The 20,172-nt window shown below is 38.8% G+C and overlaps 1 protein-coding gene across 2 annotated transcripts in view; it reads left to right on the top strand.

The window, feature by feature from the left end:
• The window catches only part of MAP1B (microtubule associated protein 1B), a 74,740-nt gene that overhangs the window by 5,320 nt on the left and 49,248 nt on the right, over nucleotides 1-20,172 (top strand). The gene's annotated exons all lie outside the window — the stretch shown is intronic.

Here is a 20,172-nt window from a genome sequence, read left to right as displayed (position 1 = left end):
CACAGCTGTTGCACAAGTGCAGCTCAAGCCCCATGTTTCTTCCCAAAGGACATGGACTTTTCTCTTCCTTGGTACAAAGAACTGAGTTGTGGTGAGTCTGCACTCACAGGAACTTTCTTTGGCTTGTATGAGAAAATCAGAAATTTTTAGGGCTCATAAGACTAAAACTCTTTTACTACCTTTTTTCAAACCTGTCCTTCCTCTAGAGGATTCATACAATAAAGTGAAATATTTGTTTTCCAACTTGGTAAAGTGTGAAATTTTGTTTTGTTCTGGTTGTATGGGAATCAAGTGTTTGGTAAGTTTTCTAAGATTTCGTTACTCTAATACAAATGCTGAGTGAGTATGGATAATTGAAATTAATCAAGGTTCTCGTATAAAAATATCTGACCTTCAAGGAGTAGTAGAAATTGTTCTCCTTGGTGGAATTATTGTGGCATGTGCACATTGACTGGAACAACGTAGTACTGATGAGTGTTATAAATCCAGCTTCAGGGGTACCTCTTAAGTGGTGAAAAAGGGCTATGAAATGTTGTTTCTTGCTACTGCATCAAATTCCTAAAGCCAGTTGGTATACATTGTTGACGAAATGATCCTAATGCCGTGCTAGTATGACAGCATTGATCTGTGCAAATAATAATGTGGCAAAATGTCGTGTGACTAGTTTTTCTTGCAGCATAAGTTAAGGTAGTTTTTTCTGTATCTCCCCATATCTATAAAGAGTAAAACATTGTCAGAGTTAAGAAAACAATTACATACCTCTAGTTCTTCCTCTGGTTTGAAAACCAACAGAACTAATACAACAATACACAGCACGAAGATTTTGATACAAGGCAAAATCTTGGTAGTAAACTCAGGCCTAGAATACATGTCTTTCATTTCAGTTTAAATGTTGTGAAGCCAATTCATATTCTCAGTCACACTAGTTGCCTGCTTTTACAGAGAGGGAATTTATTTTTAAGGAAGACAAAATGCAATGTGTCTCATTTTTAACATGTGTGCGTTTTACTTTAAAACTTCAGGGAGACAAAAAGGTTCCATGTTTCTCCTTTAGCAAAAATATTACAGCATGTCTAATTTTTTTTTACTGTCTTGTTTAGATGATGCATTCCGGTACTGCTGCATAAATTAAAATAAAGAAAATACTCCTATTTCATATGATAAATAAGGTTATGTATCCCCTTTGCATCAGAAAGAATATAGAATTGTTGGTGAATTTTTTTCTAGGAATTTTATTTTTGGTTGGTGATTTTTTTCCTTGTGCGTCTAGACTTGGCTGTTTAGTCTGTCATTGTGTTGAATTACAGCTTAATTGCACATGACTGGAATTCATCAACATCTCTAACAAGCAGAAATGAATGTATTTTTCACCACTGCTCAATCTTTAAACAAGAAACTACCAACATCTGTGTTTAAAGAGCATTAAGGGAGGCCAAAACTTGAATAAAGGCAATATCCAGGCATAAAGCTATCCCTCTTAACCAACTTTGTGTCTAAAAATTTGTGGAGAAGCCCATTTGCACCTCCAGAATCCCCCTGTACATATCCGAGGATCATTATTTTAGTTTCTCTGCTGTTGAATTAGAGAAGTGTTAGGCTCCTTTGCATCCTCTCTACTGTTTGACAGACAGAAGTGGTTTTTTGTTGCCATTTTTTTAATAGTGTTTCAGAATCTTTGATTTCTGTTACAGCACCCAAATGTTGAATTCTGGGTGTTTAACTGCTGAAGTGGTCAATTTTCATCCTAAAGAGATGATTGTAAGTATATATTCCCTTATGGTCTCAAACTGAGAAATTCTATGGGATTTAGGTAACTAGGTGACCTTTTGTCCAGGGAAAGTATTCATCCAAAGTGATGGTTTGTCTGTGGAATGTAATTAAACAGTTTTCTTTTCCAGCCCTTTGAGACTGAAGTCTTTGTGTGACTCACATGTAGGGACAGTTTACTCTTGAGGAAGGCTCCTAGTGTAGTCAGGTCTGCCTGCTGACTGAAGGCTGTTTGATTATCATGTTTAATTATGCTAATTGCAGTGCCAGCTCTGTACATGCTTGTATGCTTTTCAGAACAGCTCGAGGATACGCCCAGCAACAATGTGAAGAGTAAGGCTTGTTCACCAAAAGGAAACTTGGAGGAAATGTGACCAATTCTGTCCTCATGCCATATGCCTGTGATGTCAAAGGAGAGACATACAAGGCATTATCTCTGTCAAAGCATTCCTGTGTTTTCACTTTAAGAATTTAAGGTTTAATCGTGTGTGGTGAATAGCAATGTACATACTGATACTGCAGGGAGCATGACGGGATCCAAACACTTCTTTGTGTTCCTTTCAAGGGAATGGGATTTCACAATGGTATTTGTGCACGTTGTACTTAGCTGTTGGGCAATTTATGTGTGATTTATGATTCCTGAAAAATAGGATTCAAATTGGAAATGCCAGCAGATCTTTTCTGCTATCTTGTGAAGCAGCTGAGTTAGCAGACTCCCTAATAATAACAACAGATCTTGGAGAGATGATGTCAGGTGCTGGTGAAAAATGAGCAGCACAACTAAGTAAGTGATTGCAAAGACAACAGGCAGCATGATTTTAAAAGGGCTACTCCAGTGGTGCCTCTATTTTCTCTGTCATGTAATGATAACTTCCATCTTATGTTAATATCAAAAGGACAAAATATACAAACAATGAATTATAATATGTACAAGCTGGAGAAGGAACTGTGCATCTGGTAGTGAGGCAGAGCAAATGGAGATTCTTGGAAAGAGCTCCATTGAAACTGCAGCTGCACCTACCAATCTTTTCTTAATTAATGAGAAACTTTCAGCTGCATAAAAACTGAATAAATGGGTTTAGGCGTGGGGGAGTGTGGAGCCACTGAGGGCCCTTCTGTAAGGCCCTTCCACACTGCCATTTTGTCTCTCAGCTTCTACTTGTGAATAGTTGACTGTTGCTTTGGTGGACATTCAAGCCCTCGTCTAGATGAAATCCATTTAATTTAAAAAGCTGTTTGGTAGCTAGTCACTCCAAACATTCTAATAGATGCTGCTCAAGCTTTGTAGTTTGTACGTTGTCCTATGTTTACCAAGAACATGTATGTTTCATATCTGAACAGTACCAGGAGACCTCCTGTGGCCCGTAAGCCAATACAGGCACCAACTACTGACTTAAGTCATTCCTTTCCTTACCTGTGCCTAAGACTTTATAACTGGCAGCTTGCCTGTTGGAAGTGTGAGACATGTTTGATTTCATTTTGGTAGCCACTTGCAGCAGCAGTAGCAGTGGACTTGCTTCTGTCAGGCTTCCTAAAGAAAGGTCATGGTCCTCTGAAACTGTGATTATCTGAAAAAGCCTTAATAACTTCCATTCTGAAAGTTACCACTTCAAAAGTTAGGACCTTTAGTAACCTGTGGAGAATAACCTGTGGAGAATTTTTCAGTCTGGGGATTTTGGTTGTGAAGCCCACAGCTCCGTACTTTGCTAAAAAGCTGTATAGTCCTATGACCTTTGTCCAAATAGATCTAAACCCAGTTAACATCACACCTAGTAGCTTGCAATGTGAGCTCATGAAGTACTGATAAAATCCTGAAGGGCATGGTTTTAATTCTGATTTATTGAGAACTGCAGTTGGTCAAAATTTGTCAAGTCAGAGTACATAAGTACTTTTGCAAAACCTCTCACTTGAAAGAGAGACAAGAAGACAAACCAAATTTCTCATGTGGTATCAGAGTACCATCACTAAATGTCTAGGAATTAATTTTGGTTAATATGTCAAGTAGTCTGGTATGCACATTTAGGGATATGCCATAAATATGATTCTTCTGATACTGGAGACTACAGTAGCTGAAATATTTATTGAGTGGAGTAATTTTGGCTCATTATGTGTTTGCAGAGATTAATTTTAGTTGCATACTAGGCTTGTTTTATGTCTCTTAAATATTTGCACCTTGGTAGAAAGAAAATGGAGGCAGACTAGGACTGGAAAAGTGAATTGAGCTGACTCACGTCGCAGTGGCAGTGAATGGTGTCCCTGCAGGGTGACTTGCAGCTGCCAGTGGTCCAGGCCTGCGGCAGTGCTGCTGCCCACGGCACAAGGCCAGGGAGCACCAGGTCCTTGTGGAGGCTCTCGGCTGGGGAGCACATGTGGTGCTCTGGACTGCTTGTGAGATTATTTTTAAGGGGATTCTAGGATTTTGATTGTTCAGGAGAGGATTACAATGTAACAACCTATATGTTTGGATACAAGAATTGTCAAAACCTTTTCTTAGTAGTAGTCAAAATTACAGAAATGGGCTAATAAGGTACTTTACTGTCTTTTTTCCAGTGAGTAAAGTTATTGCACTTACGTGACAATCATTCTGGGATTGACTTCCATTTTTGCTTTTTTTTAGGCAAGATCTCAAAGAAAATTAGCATGAATTTACATTGCTGGTGAAACACCAGTACCTGCTGATGCTAAGCTGTTAGTGTGAGTCAGCAAAATTACTGAGAGGTTATTTTTGAATGCCGCGTATCAGAGTATATACAATGAGTTCAATAGTCTTAGAATAGCCCACGCTTTATGAGAACAGGTTTTTGACCTGTGTGAGGCAGCTACCAAAGGCACAGGATTAAGTTAGTTATGAATAATGATAGAATTTTAACCGTATTATGAAATTTGAATCCTTGTTCCTCTTTTTTAGAATGATAATTAAGCATACCTAATGGTATGTTCCCAAAGGTTATTTTATTAAGTATAATTCTTAATTTGTTCTTTGTGAGATTCTTCAGTCTTTCTTTCTAAGATTTTGTTCGTATGGGATTTCTGAAAATGAAAACTTAAACATTATTTTATTTTTGACCCCTGCCCAGCATCATTTATATGACCTACCTCTCATCTCTTCCATCATGGATTTATAATAAATGTGTAACCAGAATACCATTGCCACTTCTTAAATCTAATTTCTGTTTGTCACGTGCAACATTTTCCTAAGATGTCAGGTTTTTTTTTGATTTTGTAAAGACTTACTGTTTTAATTGTCTGGATTTTCTCTTTGTTGTCTAGTTTATACGTTATTGAGAGAAACTTTAAATGTTTTAATTGGACTTTATAATGAGAAGAGACTTGATCCAAAGACCCCTGAAATAATTGGATTGGATTTTGAATTAGAGAAAATGCTATCTAGTAATTTGAAGGTGGAACAAATTATCCCATAGTGAGGGAGGAAGTGAACATTTTAACTTCTTTATTGCCAGACCAAAAATGTTACTTTATTTGCAATGAACTGTGTAGCACTATACTTAAAAAACGACCTCACCCAGGTAAGAAGAGTTGAGACACTCCTTGTCTCTAAGGGGAACGGGGAGCACATGGTTATTACTGTTGCCAGCTATAGAATGAGAGTTGCTGCTGTGGCTCCTGCTATCACCCTTGTCTATAAGACTTGTCTATAATGATAACATGAGTCACTGTTGTGTGTCCTTATGCCCCTGCCTCCTGCATAGCTGTATGGGGGACATTCTGCCCATCAGAACTCTGGAAAGCTTGGGATTTTATTTAAAACAAACAATCAAAAAACTCACAAAAAATCCCTGAAAACCAAGCAAAAAACCCTCTTCCAATGAGATTAACCGTATTCTTAGGCTGTGTAATCTCGGAGTAATTCTAATGAGCCATGGAGACTTTCACCTGGAAGTCAACTCCTCACTGCCAAAGGCAGCCTTTGGAAGCCGTGCCAGTTTTATGGCAGTTCTGTAGGTCTTCAGGAGAAAAGGCTGATCCCAGTTTTGGTTCCCACATCCTGACTCATACATAAGCTTTTTTAGGTCTTGTAAGCTCTTTATGGTGGATTGAGTATCCCCTTCACCTCTGAGAGAGTGGAAAGAGCAAAGGCAAGAAAATACATGAGTCCAGATAAAGGTGAAGGAAAAAAAGACAACCCCAAAAAAATAACCAAAGCCAAAACCAAAATAACAAGCACAGTGAATGAAATTGCTTAGCAGCTCACACAGGCAAACTAATGCCCAGCCAGTCTTTGAACAGTCACCACCTTGATAACTAAAACCCTTTCTTCCTCTGCTCCAGCTTTTGTTGCTGAGCATAACATTATACAGTGTGGAACATGTCTTTGACCACCTTATGTTAGCTGTCCCAGCTTTGTCTCCTCTCAAATTCTTGTCCTCTCCCAGCCCACTCACTGGTGGATGGAGTGGGAAAAAAGAAAAGTTTGATACTGTCTGGGCACTGCTCAGTACTAGCCAACACACTGGTGTGTTATCAACACTTTTAAACTCAAATCCAAAACGTGGTACTTTACTGACTGCTGTGAAAAAAGTTAAGTCAATCATAGTGAGAAATACTCTTCTAGAAACTTCCATGACACTCAGACAAACCTAGAAAATATTTTTTTCTAATTTTTTTTACATGGTCGGTACTTTAAATAGATATAGGAGACAAGCCTTCAAGAGTATCTCAGGACAGGATTTAGTGCTTGTCTTAAATTAATCATTTAGTGGCATTACTTATATATTACATAATTTGTGTAGTGCTATTGATTCTTTCAAACTTATCATTACTAGCTGCAAAGCTCAAATTCCAAAAGTTCATTAGATGTGGAAGATTTAAATATTTTTTAATACTAATTAGGCTTTCACGCATTTAACATTTCTAAGAAACTTCATAAATTTTAATCTTCTGACAGGAAGTTTTAAAAAATTCCATTCTTATTACATTTCAATCCACTCTATATTAAAAAAAAACCACTTGAAATGGTATTTCATTTGTTTATTATTATGTTCCTCAGTGTGAATTGCTGAATCAGATGAAAACATCACCTTTCAACATAACACATGAAAGACATTGAAATCACCAAAAAGAAATCCAAATGGAGATGGCATAATATTTAAGCAACTCTTTCAAAAGTAGGAATTGGCTTTGTTGATCATAGCACCATTCTCAAGTGCATAACTAGTTTGGCTGCACCAATGGTATTTGTGAAGAGTCCCTAGTAGTAATAGTAGTAGTAGTTGCTCTGCACCCAACAACGCTCTGTATTTATTAAAGCCTGTAATTATAACAAGATTCACATTTTATCTTCAGCTTTGGTGGGATAATGTCACTGTATATCAAGCAGGGGATTATTATGGGGAAGGAGACCTTGCTAACATTCTCATTTTGTGTTGAACAGGAGGATCTCATAGTATTAATCTGTTAGGAGCTGTTGAGTGGGGGAAAACCATTTACTGGGCTATGCTGATTGGTGTGGGTTGTGGGTTCTCCACAAATGTTTATAGACAGTAATAAGGCAATGCAAAGCATTCAGATTTCCTTAAGCAGTATAGGCTTACTATTCAGTCCATTGAAAAGTATAATACAACCGTATTAGACCTGTACTTACCTAAAAAGGTATTGTTTTGACTTCTGGACTGTTTCATGGCCTGTGTGCTCCCTTTCTAATTACATTGCTTTAAACTGAAAGCAAATTCTGGGCCAAGGAATTGGTTTCTTGCAGAAAATCTGGGAAAAAACTTAGAGATTTACTTTATTTTACAGGTCTCTCCTTTTTTGAGTTTCACACAGCATGATATATATTGACAGAGTTGGTGCTCCTCCAGCTTTCAGTCCATTCCTAACTGGAGGAACGGTTTTCTTGCTGGTGTTGGAGACAGCTGACCATCTGTGAAATTACCTGCCTCCTTATGTATCTTTCATGTATCTTTCAGACCTTCCTAGAGTACTCTGAGAATCAAATGAGTTTTTGACATAGTGCCTGCCATAGCACTTCAGGGGAGCAGCAGTGGTGTATATTCAGCCCAGGGCAATATTCCAGTCCTGACAGAGTTAACACTTTTTCTCCTCTTGTCTTGGTTTGTAGTCACAAAAATTTCCTTCACTATAGAAAGTGAGAGTGGTGGCACAAGGTAGCCCTGTTTAGAGCTACCCTGAGAGCTGCAGATGAGCTGATGCCTCTACCCAGCACACTGCAGCCCCAGACTTCAGTCCCTCAGAGCAGAATGATCTCATCAGTGATGGACCTCTCAGAAGACCATCAGGAGAGTCTCACCATATCAGTATCTAGCTTCACCACAACTCTGAGTTAGCAGGTCTATAATGCCATGTTTCAGAGACAGCTTTGGTGTCCCTGCAAGGATAGTTTTTTGCATGGACAAAGCATGATCAAAGGGTTTTTTTTCTGTGACACTAAGATCCAAAATTATCTTTCCAATTTTCCTGATTTTTTTTTTTTTTAATTTCTTGACCTTGTTTTAAACATTATATCCTGTTCTCTTCTGCTTTCCTGAAATGGGTGAAATGCTGAGTTTTCAAATTAGCATACAAATTAGCAGATGTTTTCAAGACTTCAGAGAAGCTTGTGTTCATCCTACATGACACTTTTCTTCCTTTACCCATGCTGCTCCTCCTGGAGTCTTTCTGTATGTCACAGTAATTCATGGTCATCATCATGGCTAGGCTTCACGAATGAAGATTTGAGAGGGGCTCTACCCACACTTGCTACAAGCGCACTGATGGATAAAAAGGCCAACGCGAGATAGACAAGTCCAGTTGCAGAAGGTACAGCAGAAAGACTCCCCAGGTGATATCGACAAGACGCGATTCTTTCTGTGTTGTCTTTTCTCCTTGAGAGTGATCCTGTGTGTGTTATCAAAAGCAGCAGCAGTGTTACAGATGGTGTGTCTTCAGGTCTCCCGGTTGGAGGCCAGGGTAGACCAATGGTGGTGATCAATATGGCCAAGGCTGAGGGATTGTTTCAGGCAGTCCTTGTATCTCCTCTTTGGGGCTCCTCTCTTGCGGCAGCCAGTGGCAAGTTCCCCATGGAGCACGATCTTAGGGAGGCGATGGTCCTGCATCCTGGAGACATGCCCTGCCCAGCGCAGCTGTGTTCTCAGCAGCATGGCCGCAATGCTCGTGGCTGCTGCCTGTTCAAGGACAGATGTGTTGGACACATAGTCCAGTGGATGTTGAGGATTGTAAGGAGGCAGCGCTGATGGAAGCGTTCTAAGAGACGCAAGTGGTGCCAGTAAATGACCCATGATTCAGACCCACATAAAAGAGTAGACAGCACGATGGCTCTGTAAACACTGATCTTAGTACTTTTCTTCATGTGTTTGTTTTGCCACACCCTTTTACAGAGTTTACCAAAAGCACTGTATGCCTTTGCTAACCTTTGTCAATTTCAGCATCAATCTTACCGTCTGAGGAGATGATGCTTCCCAGGTAATTAAATTGCTGAACTGATTTAAACTCTGTTTCACCAATGGTGATATGGGGATGATGGAAGACTTCCTGAGGTGCAGGCTGATATAAAACTTCTGTCTTCTTCAAGCTGACTTCCAGACCAAAAAGCTCAGCAGCCTCTGCAAAGCAGGATGTTAAACGCTGCAGAGCTACTTCTGTGTGGGCAAGGAGGGCGGCATCATCAGCATAAAGCAGCTCACGGCTAAGATGATTTAAGGTCTTAGTGTGGACCTTCAGTCGCCTTAGGTTGAAAAGGCTCCCATCGGTACGATATCGAATGTAGACACCGTTTTCAAAATCGAGGTCTGCCGTGGCCCTTTGGAGCATCCTGCTGAAGAAGATTGTGAATAAGGTTGGAGCGAGAACGCAGCCTTGCTTCACACCATTAGCTATTGGAAATGGCTCAGAAAGTGCATCCCCATATCTGACTTGACCACGCTGGTCCTCATGAAGCGAGATGATCATTTTGAGGAACTTGGGAGGACATCCTAAACATTCCAAAATCTGCCACAGACCTTTTCTGCTCACAGTATCGAAAGCCTTGGTGAGATCAACAAAGGTAACATAGAGTCCTTTGTTCTGTTCCCTACACTTCTCTTGCAGTTGTCTGAGAACAAATACCAACCAGGTGAAGAGTGGAGATGAGCTTTGGAATTCATGGTAACTTAGTGGTAAAATGTGAATGGCATCTTGTAAGGATTTGCTCTTCCAGGCTTGCTGTCTTTCTTGGAGCTGCACCACAGCTGACAACAAATAAATGTTTACTTTTAAATAGATAAGTTTAGGAAAAGCTGTGGTCAGGGTTGACTCTGTTCACAAATGATGTTTTGTAGTTTTTCCTTTCTCTTTTGGCTTCCCTCTGCTATTATGTTGGAGGAGACTTCTGTCACTTCTAACTTTTTTGTTGGTCTTAACTCTGAACAGATTGATGTCTCTTTGTCAGTGATTGTTAACTTAACCTGAGGAATATTCAAATTGTATTTAGACAAAGGTCATTAATGAACCCCACCAAATGTTACTCCCTGTACTATCCCATGTCTGTGACTCATTTGCAAAAATGGGACACTCTCAGAAAATATTAGGGCAATATTAGACCAACTGTTTTTTGTTAGATAGTCTAGGTAATTTGGTTATGTGTTGGCTGTGGACTGGACACAATAAAACATTTCATCAATAATCTTGAGGGGGAAAAAGGATGTTTTCAAACCAGGAGAGACGGTTCTGAAACCAGCAGAGTGAATCTGCCCTGCTATAGTACTATGACAATAGTAATTTTTTTTTTAAGTGGAGTTCGTAGGACACTATTTGTGGTCAAATAACAAATGGCTGCATAAAGCTTGGAATCACAATTGCTGTAGCTGATGACACAATAACAAACATTCGCTACTGAGTTTGATTTTTTTCAATTTTTAGTGTCAGAGGTATTCTCACCAAATATTTTTAAAAATCCTGATATTTTGAAGTAGGAGAATCATAGAATTATAGAATATGCTGAACTGGAAGTGGCCCATCAGAATCATCAACTCCAACTCACAGTCCTATGCAGGACACCCCAAGAATCACACCGTGTGCCTGAGAGTGTTTTCCAATTGCTTCTTGAACTCTGTCAGGCTTGATGCTGTGACCACTTGCCTGGGGAGCCTGTTCCAGTGCCCAACCACCCTCCAAGTGAAAAACCTTTTCGTGATTTCTAAACTAAACCTCCCCAAATTCAGCTTCATGCCATTCCCTTCAGTTCTGTCACTGGTCATGAGAATGAAGAGATCAGTGCCTACCCCTCCGCTTCACCTCGTGAGGATGATGAAGATCACAATGAGGTCTCCCCTCAGTCTCATCTTCTTCAGGCTGAACAGACCAAGTGACCTCAGCTGCTCCTCATAAGGCTTACCCTCCATAAGAATAAGAAAGTACAAACCATCTCAGTCTTGCAGCTCTATCCATATTTTGTCATTATTCCTGATGCCTTAAAAATTGTTATGATTTTCAAATGTTAGGCTTTTCCAGTATACAATTAAGGTGTAGGAGTATTCTTCCCATTCAAAATCCACTTCTACCAAAGTTTCTACATAAAATTCAGCATCATAGCCTGCAAAGTTACTTTATTGAAAAAAACTTCGAATGAGCAATTAAGAAAAAACCAAAACCCAAACACATATATAACCCACATCATATTTCTTACTCTCCCTTTTTCGGAAATTGCCTGCCATGGAATTATGCTCCCTTGTGCTTTTTTTTTGCCAGTAGATGGCATTCATAATGCCTATGATCACTGCTATGCAGTAAATGACCACATACTAAAGTCAGGATGAATACTTGTGTTCCTAATGTAGGACATATGTTTCTATTTGAGATCTTGCTTGGAGTTTAAATTTCAGAGACTTCACCTCTATTGACTGTGAAAGACACATCTCTCAATGTAAATGAGCTCAGCAAACTTCAGGTCTCTCACTGAAGGAAAAGCAGAGTATAGCTTATCCAGGGTAAGAGCTCTCTCAGTTTGAAGACCACAGATAGTGATCATTTTATGAAAATTATTAACAGTACATTAACTCTGAAGAGTCAGTAGGGAGAAAAGCAAGTTCGTTAATCATACTGCTATATTTGTGCATAAATTAACACATCTGTAAATCTAGTTAAGAAAACCATCCTTACAGATCATGCATTCTCTGTAGTGCCTGTCTCCTATGCTGAATTTAGAGCACAGCATGGAATAAAAGACCTGAGACCTAAGCAAGTAGAGTCTGACTCATTTGTCAAGTTTAGTAAATATCCGGGTTTTTTCCCCCTGTCTCGGTCTGTGCCGTGACAGTCTGTTAGGAATACAGGAGTACAGTAGCAGGTAGTTTGACAAAGCAATTCAGTGTTGTCTGTTTAAAAATACTTGTTCATACAAGTTAAATCCCAGTGTGGCATTTTGTCTTTCCTAGAGATGGGAAGAAAAATCATGTCTTTCTAAGTGACTGTAGAACACATATCATAAGTCAAGAGACCTGAATTTTAGTTCTTAACTTTGGCCCTCAGCTATGCAAAGACTGACTGTGGCAGTCACACTCAGATGCTGTGAACAACCCATGATCTGGATTATTCAACTGCAGTAATGTAATGGCATTCTTCTTGTCTTGCTTCAGCTTCCCATTGAGGACTTCTATGCCAAGAGTGCCAATAGGGAATCTAACAACAGTGATTTATGCAGCGTGGTCTTCATTAAAATTCAAAATAAGGCCACCTACTCTCTTCAAGGAAGCTGCTAGCCAGATGTAAGAAAGTAAATACTACAGGGATGACTCAAATTGATTTTAAAGTAATAGTAAATATGAAAAGCTGAGATTAGCCCTTTTCAAAATCATGTAACTCCTTCAGATTTCTGGGCTGTATTAAATAATAAACCAAACGTGTGAGGACCTTTTTATGAAAGTGAACACCTGCATACATCTGTGTGGGCAAAATCTTTTCATATATGCAAATACTGAGAAATAGACAATCAAATACTTTTCAGTTGACTTAATTGTGGTGGAGTAGCAGAGCTTTGGATGCTCACTGGAAGCAGCTGTCTGTTACCACTTATTTAAAAAATCCAACCCAAACAACAAACAAAAACCAATGAAACATCCAAAACCATATCCAGCGGTTTAATCTTAACATTCTGATTACCAAAACACTTTGACAAATTCTGTTTTGAACAAGTGTAAATTATGAGGAAATTTACTGAAAACAGAAGGGTCTCTCCAGATCTACCCTATTACACATTAGGGCAGCATTGGAGTGCTGCTGAGGGATTGCAATTTGTAGACATCTACAGACAGTTTGAGGGAAATGACTGTGGGCAACTGTGCTTTGTAACAGATCCATGTGTAATAGCATGCAACACTTCTGGGTTGCTGTGGCACCACTTGAAATAAAACTTAGCAATTCTCTCCTATGGTTTCTTTGCAAGTCTACAAGACAATAACTTGTCTGACTTCCATCAAACTTAAGACTCTGTAGGACGCTGAGGGTCTGCCCAAAGCATAAGCCAAGCTAGTGAAAAAACTGCCTGCCATCTCTGACAAAGCTCCATGTCAAGGGGGAGTGAAATGCCTTTAAGTGCTACCACGTGGCTGTGGAAATGTGTGTTTTGTCATTGCTAAAGCATTGTTGCCAGTCCTAAATCCAGGAATACTTACAAGGTAAAAGTTAAAATGCCATGGGGAGATGAAGTAAATGACATTTTGATTATCCTTCCAAATTTGTCTTTGTGACTGACACAACCTTCAGATCCTGGGGGAAAGAGAAGTGGCGAGGAGTGGTCTTTTACCTTTTGTCACCTCTGTTGTGTCATCACCCCCCTATGCTTATCTCATAGCTGAGGGTCAATTAGAAGAATTTGAGGCTGAAGATATGGAAGAGAATTTAAATTGCATCTGTATGGATTACGGTCTGGTGGAGTTCATTAGAATGCAGGCAGAGCTCCTAAGCTTTTGTGTTTCACTTTCTGGAGCTCACGACATCCAGGCATTTCCACACTTCCTCAGATCTGTTGTGCCTTATGGGCTTGGCCTGCATTTTCATATTAGCACAGTTTAATTAGGAAAGGAGAGATTGCTGTGACTCCAGAATGATCTATGGCTATGATAGATCAATATTTATTACAGAGATTTTTTCAAATAAATATCTGCTCTGTTAGGCAGATTTGCTCATTCAGATGCCTTAGAGCCATTTAAGAAACAATTAAAGCGAAGTGGAATATTAAAAAGGATTAACACTGACATGACAGACCATGTGTTCTCCCTAGTTTCATCTGCATTCCTATGCCTTGCGATTCTCATTTGATACTTAGTTTGGATAGAGGGATTTGGATTGCTGCCCTTCCCTTGAAGCAGTGTAGAGCCTAAGGAAGGATGTAATATGGGTCCGGGCATTGGTTAAAAATTATCAAGCCCAAATGTAAATACATAGCTGTAGAGTAATAAGCAACCACTGTACTGGGTAGAATTTTCAATAGCTTAATTCCATTAAATTTATCCTGGTTATGCAAATTTGTTGTGACAGGCAAGTGTGAATTGATCTAGTCTGCTAAACACTTAACACCAGTGGCCAGCTTTACAGAGGCCATACAGTAAATGTCACATGAGGAGGCTTGCCTGATCAGATCATTGTTGATTTTCTTTTTGTGATTTTTGTTTTCAAATTAATTTTAGTGTTCTCTGCAAGGGAAACAGTTTTCCCTTTAGGGACCATGTTGGAATAATATGCAAAGTATGCTCATTTGTGACCATAAAGGTCCTGAAACAGAAGGCATAAATCAAAACTTTTTAACAGACTAAGTCAAGGTAAAAGACTTATGTTTAGTGCATTTTCATTATATATGGCTTTATTTAATGTATGTTTCTAATATCATGCCCCAAAAAGGAGATACAAGGACTGCCTGAAACAAGCCTTGGCCATATCGATCACCACCATTGGTCTACCCTGGCCTCCAGTCGAGAGGCCTGGAGACACACCATCTATAACGCTGCTGTTGCTTTTGAGAACACACGCAGGATCACTCTCGAGGAGGAAAGACAACACAGAAAGAATCGCATCTTGTCGATATCACCTGGGGAGTCTTTCTGCTGCACCTTCTGCAACCGGACTTGTCTATCTCGCATTGGCCTTTATAGCCATCAGCGCGCTTATAGCAAGCATGTGTAGAGCCCTTCTCAAATCTTCATTCGTGAAGCCTAGCCATGATGATGATACATTATAAATATTTCTGTTTTAAAGTGTGCATTTTTCAGGTTAACATCTTGCAAGCTACACAGTAATGTAATTTTGTAGAAGTGTAGCCAGCTCCAAAAAATACAGTAAAGACCACAATCACAAAGTTAAAAAGTATGCTCAAATTGGCAAATACAGATGATTTGACTAGTTCAGCATAAATGGATCTCTCTTTTCATTGCTAGAGTCTTCAAATATAAATGAATTTGCAGCAAATCTTGTGTATGAAATTGTGCTTTTGGAAATCAGTCAGAATTTTGCTCTTGATCCCAGTGAAGGCAGGGATTATTTATTGTTTCCCTTCTCCATGGGTAAGTACTTTTTTGTTAAGAAAGAATACTTGTGCACTTGTACAAGCCAGAACTATCATCAATCATAGGTCAATTCATCAACATCTCGCAAGAGTTCTTCTGTTAGTGTAATTTCCTTTTAGGTGTGCCAGACTTAAAATGGGTCACAGTGCATATGGAGAAAAGAAAAATACTGCAACCTGGCCAATCACACAAGACAACAGAAGCTTCCAATGGAAATCTAATGGCAGTCTTCGTATTTCTTTGTCAAGATAAATATTGAAAGTCATGGGATTTCTATTCCCCCAAAATGAGAAAATAAATTAAATGCTGTGTTGTTTTAACCTTGGGGAGTGGGAGGGGGGGCAGGAGAATGCAACTATGTTGGTATTGTGTTCCTTAAGCATCCCCCTGTGTTGTTTTTTAAAAAATTATGATGATTCTAAAAGTGTACTTGAGTTGCGTTCATTTAATAATGGGAGAGTTAAATGTCTTACCAGTGCTGACACTTTGTCATTATAATGAAGTACAGTTCACAAGTGTCTGTAATTACACAGCCTTGTGCAATCAGCAAGATTTCTAAAATTCATCAAAAATAGCATTTTCTTCATTGCGAAGTCTAATTTCACCTGATATTTTGCCAGCCAGGGCATAAACTTTTTTCAAGAGAAAACAGAGTATCCCTGGTCTCCTTGAGAAAAAAGAAGGTGGAAAATTAAGTTATTATAAATCTGCTTTTAACTATGTTAATTAAATACTACATCATGTAAATTGACTGCTGAAGATCTTAGATATTTCTTTTATTGTTTCAGTAACTTGCTCTATTTGTTATCCATGCAAAGTAATTTTTATAACTCATGTTGATCATACTTGCTAATGAACCAGTGCCTACAATTACTGCACTTATGAATATATCTTCAGAACATATATTGTTAGAGGGTTGCTAATAAGTACAGCAGTAGTTGAAGACATTAATTAATTAGGGTTGTTCTTCCTGTCAAAGTATAGGAGAATAGATGATGCCACCGGAAAATGCTGGAGCATTTAACTCTGTGGCTGTGTATTTAAGGAGAAAATCAGTTCAGTCAGTCTGTTTCAGAAGCCCTGGTAATGCAAAATGTTTTCTCAGTTATAAAGGCAGTAGATATTTACTACCTTGTTCAGACCAATTTATTATGAAGCAGCATCATACTTTGTACTGTGAATCTTAATAATGCCCAGAAGCATTATTAAGAAATATGAAAATTGCTCATTTAATTTTCACTGGATTATTTTTCTCATTTAGACAACAATAATAATGTTAAGTTAAGTGCAGAGTTCCAATAGCTTGGAAGGGCCCTTTTGCAATGTTCTTAAACTAATTTTGAATATTAATCTTTCAAAATGTAGTTTCAGAGATCAATTCAAAGATCAATTTAATTTCATTTTTCCTTGGTGTTATGTGGAAAGTTGAACATTGTTACTAGTTCTCTTAGTTCACCCAAAACAGTATGCTTATCACCAAAGCATTCAGGACATTTTTTAAGGCAAAACTTCTGTCACTCCAGATGCTTGAAAGGAAGTAGGCAATAAACACAACTTGCACTAGATAAGTGATTTCTATTGTCAGAAAAAGGGATCTAGCATAACATTTAGATCTATGTGGTTGGAAACTGGATGTGTAAAAGATGTACTTTGTCATTGAGATGGATATTGATAATGGAATTGCCTGTGAGAGCACAGCCTGCCAGATGATGAATAGATCAGCACTAGCACAGCTTCTGTCTACAGATCTGTCCTCTAAAGCAGAGGAGGAGTGATGTGTTAGTGACAGCAGTTCTCAGGGGAGGAACAATAGGGACTAAGGAATATATCAAGTAGAAGATTGGTGATAAACAGACAGACAGGATGGCTTTTACTCACCTTCTATGCAATCTCTGAATGTCCCCCATGGCTATAAAAGAATAAAATGCCAGAAATTTACTGTTGTGTTGTTCACTTCTACATGGGCTGAAAGAATGTCTTTCAATCCATTAGATTTACTTAAGTCCTTTTCTTCAATGTTTTCATATCAAAACATCATCAAGAATTTTTTTTTTGTAGCTGCAGCTAAAAGAAGCCCTGAAGAGGGAGAGAGGCTTTTTTTTTTTCTTCTTTCTTTCTTTTTTTTTTTTTTCCACTTTTGCTTTCTGCCCTTTAGTGTTCCCTTTCCAGCATAACACAGAGCAGTCCCCAATCCGTGGACTTGGGGCTATGGTAGCTGCTCACAAAGCTTCTGAGAGGCTCAAGTGTTGAATGAGAATGGCCAATCTCCTAAGATAGGGTTGGCCAGAGACCCCCTCAGATTTCAAAGCTACCAGCTGCATTCTTGCTATAGCAGTGATAAGTATAGAACACAGAAGCCAAAGCAGACACAGGTATTAAAATGAGAGCAAGTTTACCCACTGCTTTTCTGCACTTTCTGATTGAAAATCATCCAGGTAAGCCTGCAAGAAAAGAGCTCCAGGATCACTCTGGATGTTTAAAAAAAGGTGTGGATTTGTTTCTTGTGCAGCTTTGTTTTGAGATAGCTTTTAAAACAAGACCACCGTGAAGTGCTAGACTTGGTAAATCCATCCAGCCTGCAGCCAGCCCTAGAAGAGAATTGGTCTAATGCTGGCTGAGAGGAAGAGAAGCAGGTTATGAGGGAGAGTAGAGGAAACTTTCTTTTCCCCGATGTTACTCAGAGTCTCACTGAGTGGGTGTTATTCATTAGTAGTGAAAAAAAAAAACCAAACAAAAAACCAAAAAAACCTAGTAATAACCCCTAAATCTAGACCTTTAAAAAGCCTGTTATTTCCCAATATCAACCCAAGGGAAATCTTACTATTTCCAAAGTGATATTTTTTTTTTCCCCTGGAGGCAGTACCTATTAATAGTCTATACTGAAATTCAGACCTGGACATTGCTTTTGTGTTCCCATGAAAAAAGAGTGAGTGCAGTATATACTTGGTGTTACATGTGCTCTTCAAATATCATTTTCAGGTTTATCAGTACTAAAGAAGAATTCCTAGAAAGTTTAAACCTTTAAAATTTTATCAGTTCAGTGGCTCTTCCCTGGTCAGACAACCTGTACAGATCAGTAATTGGCATAAAAATCTTTGAGGGTAGAGATTCATCATTATTGGGTTTCTTTGTAGTTTTGGGGAGTTTTGCTATCTCATTCCTTTGCTAACAGCTCCCTTTTACTGGGGATGAATTGCATCAAATCTTGACATGGTGTCATAGTTCAGAACTATAAATGGTTGGTTTAATTACAAAGAAATCTGCATTTGTTAACAAAGTAATACAATGCAGAAATACAGAGTCAGTCCCCAAATGGGAGGCTGTATGTGCACAGGAATGCTTACTCTGCATAAATAGTAAGGTGTTTATATGTGTATATATAATTTGCATAAACAATGTAGGGGCCAAAGTTGACACAAGACCCTTTGAAAAATTATTTTAAAATTAAATTTTCTTTCCCTTCCTCTGTAATGAAACATAAGAGGTGGAAAGCCAAGTCTTTTTTCTGTGCCTTATTTAAACAGATTTCCATTCTGAATTTTTGTAGAAAGAAGGCGAGAAAATTGTCATTAATATCAGAGAAGGTTGGTAAAGTCCATGTATTATCAAATACAACTAGTCAGTGCTGCTATAAGCTGTTATATTTACAGATAATTGTGCTGATATCACATTGGTTATGTGGTCCTTATGGCTGTGTGGACCTCAGCATAGTGCAGACCAACAGAAATGAAGACTACGTGAGAGTTGGCTCCCTCCACGGAGCATCCAGGTGTGCCCTTGCTCTGGATGTCAGGGAACCTAAGAGCCCATGGTGTGTATTTGACATCTTGGGAACCCTTGGTACTCCCAGGCTGTTGGATCATTCTCCTGGTAGCTGCCAACCCAGTTCCTTTTCTGAGGATAAGAATCCCAGTCTGCAGTGCTCTCTCTCTGTTCCCTTTCTCACACTTCCTTGGACTTGTTTGTATGTTTCTTATGTTATTCCATTTCTTTTGTGGGTTTCCCGTCTACTTAGACTCCAAGCCCATCAGGAAATACAAAATTTTCACAAAAGAAAAGACTACTTGATTGCTATAAAGGCCAGAACTAGATGATTCATAGGAAACTTTTAAGCTGAGAGAGGCAATTTTAAATGAGACTTTATATTTTTCTGTATTTACAGAAGAAACAAAAACAATTTGGGCACCAGAAATGTAACTGAAACCCAATGGTTTTCTGAACTTTAATTACTCATTTTAAAATGGTACAGTAGACTTTCAGCTTCCCATGCTTTTTTCTGAAGGGAAGAAAATGACAATAGTCAAATTATAAACCACTCAAAGCTAGTAGTTTATGAAAAAAGCCCTGAAAATGTTTTATTTTTGTCTGTACTCCTGGGTCATTCTGGTGATGTGGTTACAACCTAGCTTTGACAGGTATACTACAAATGGTCTTATACTGTCAGATGAATTCTGAGGAGAAATATAGCCAGATCCCAGGAGAAAATACAAAAAAAAATTTCTTTGTCAGGAAATTACTTTATGGTTGTATATCATTCTGTTCATTTCCTTTGCTAGACCACTTCATATATATTGCCATGGCTTCAGACATTGTCTCACTTGTTCCTGCTCCACATAGAAAATATAGATAGGTCTACCGTAAGTGCTACTTCAGCCATTTAATGTATTGTAGCCAGAATTCCTTAGAAGAATTGTGCAGCAGTGTGGTACACAGTAAACATGAGATAACAGTGCAGGAGATTCAGCTGATCCTTACCATATTTGTGCTCCAAATCTTTCACCAGTTCTGTTGTCCTTCTCTGTACTTGCTCCAGCACCAAAATGTCTTTCTTGAAGTGAGAAGGCTAGAATTTAACATGGAACTTGAGATGTGGCCTCACCAGTGCCGAGTACAG

Source organism: Empidonax traillii, unplaced genomic scaffold (assembly GCF_003031625.1).
Source record: "Empidonax traillii isolate 1590-97213 ecotype Southwest subspecies unplaced genomic scaffold, ASM303162v1 scaffold8:size5222938, whole genome shotgun sequence".
In the NCBI taxonomy this organism is placed as follows: domain Eukaryota; kingdom Metazoa; phylum Chordata; class Aves; order Passeriformes; family Tyrannidae; genus Empidonax; species Empidonax traillii.
The sequence above is the reverse complement of the archived record's forward strand: the minus strand, read 5'-3'. Positions and strand labels throughout refer to the sequence as shown.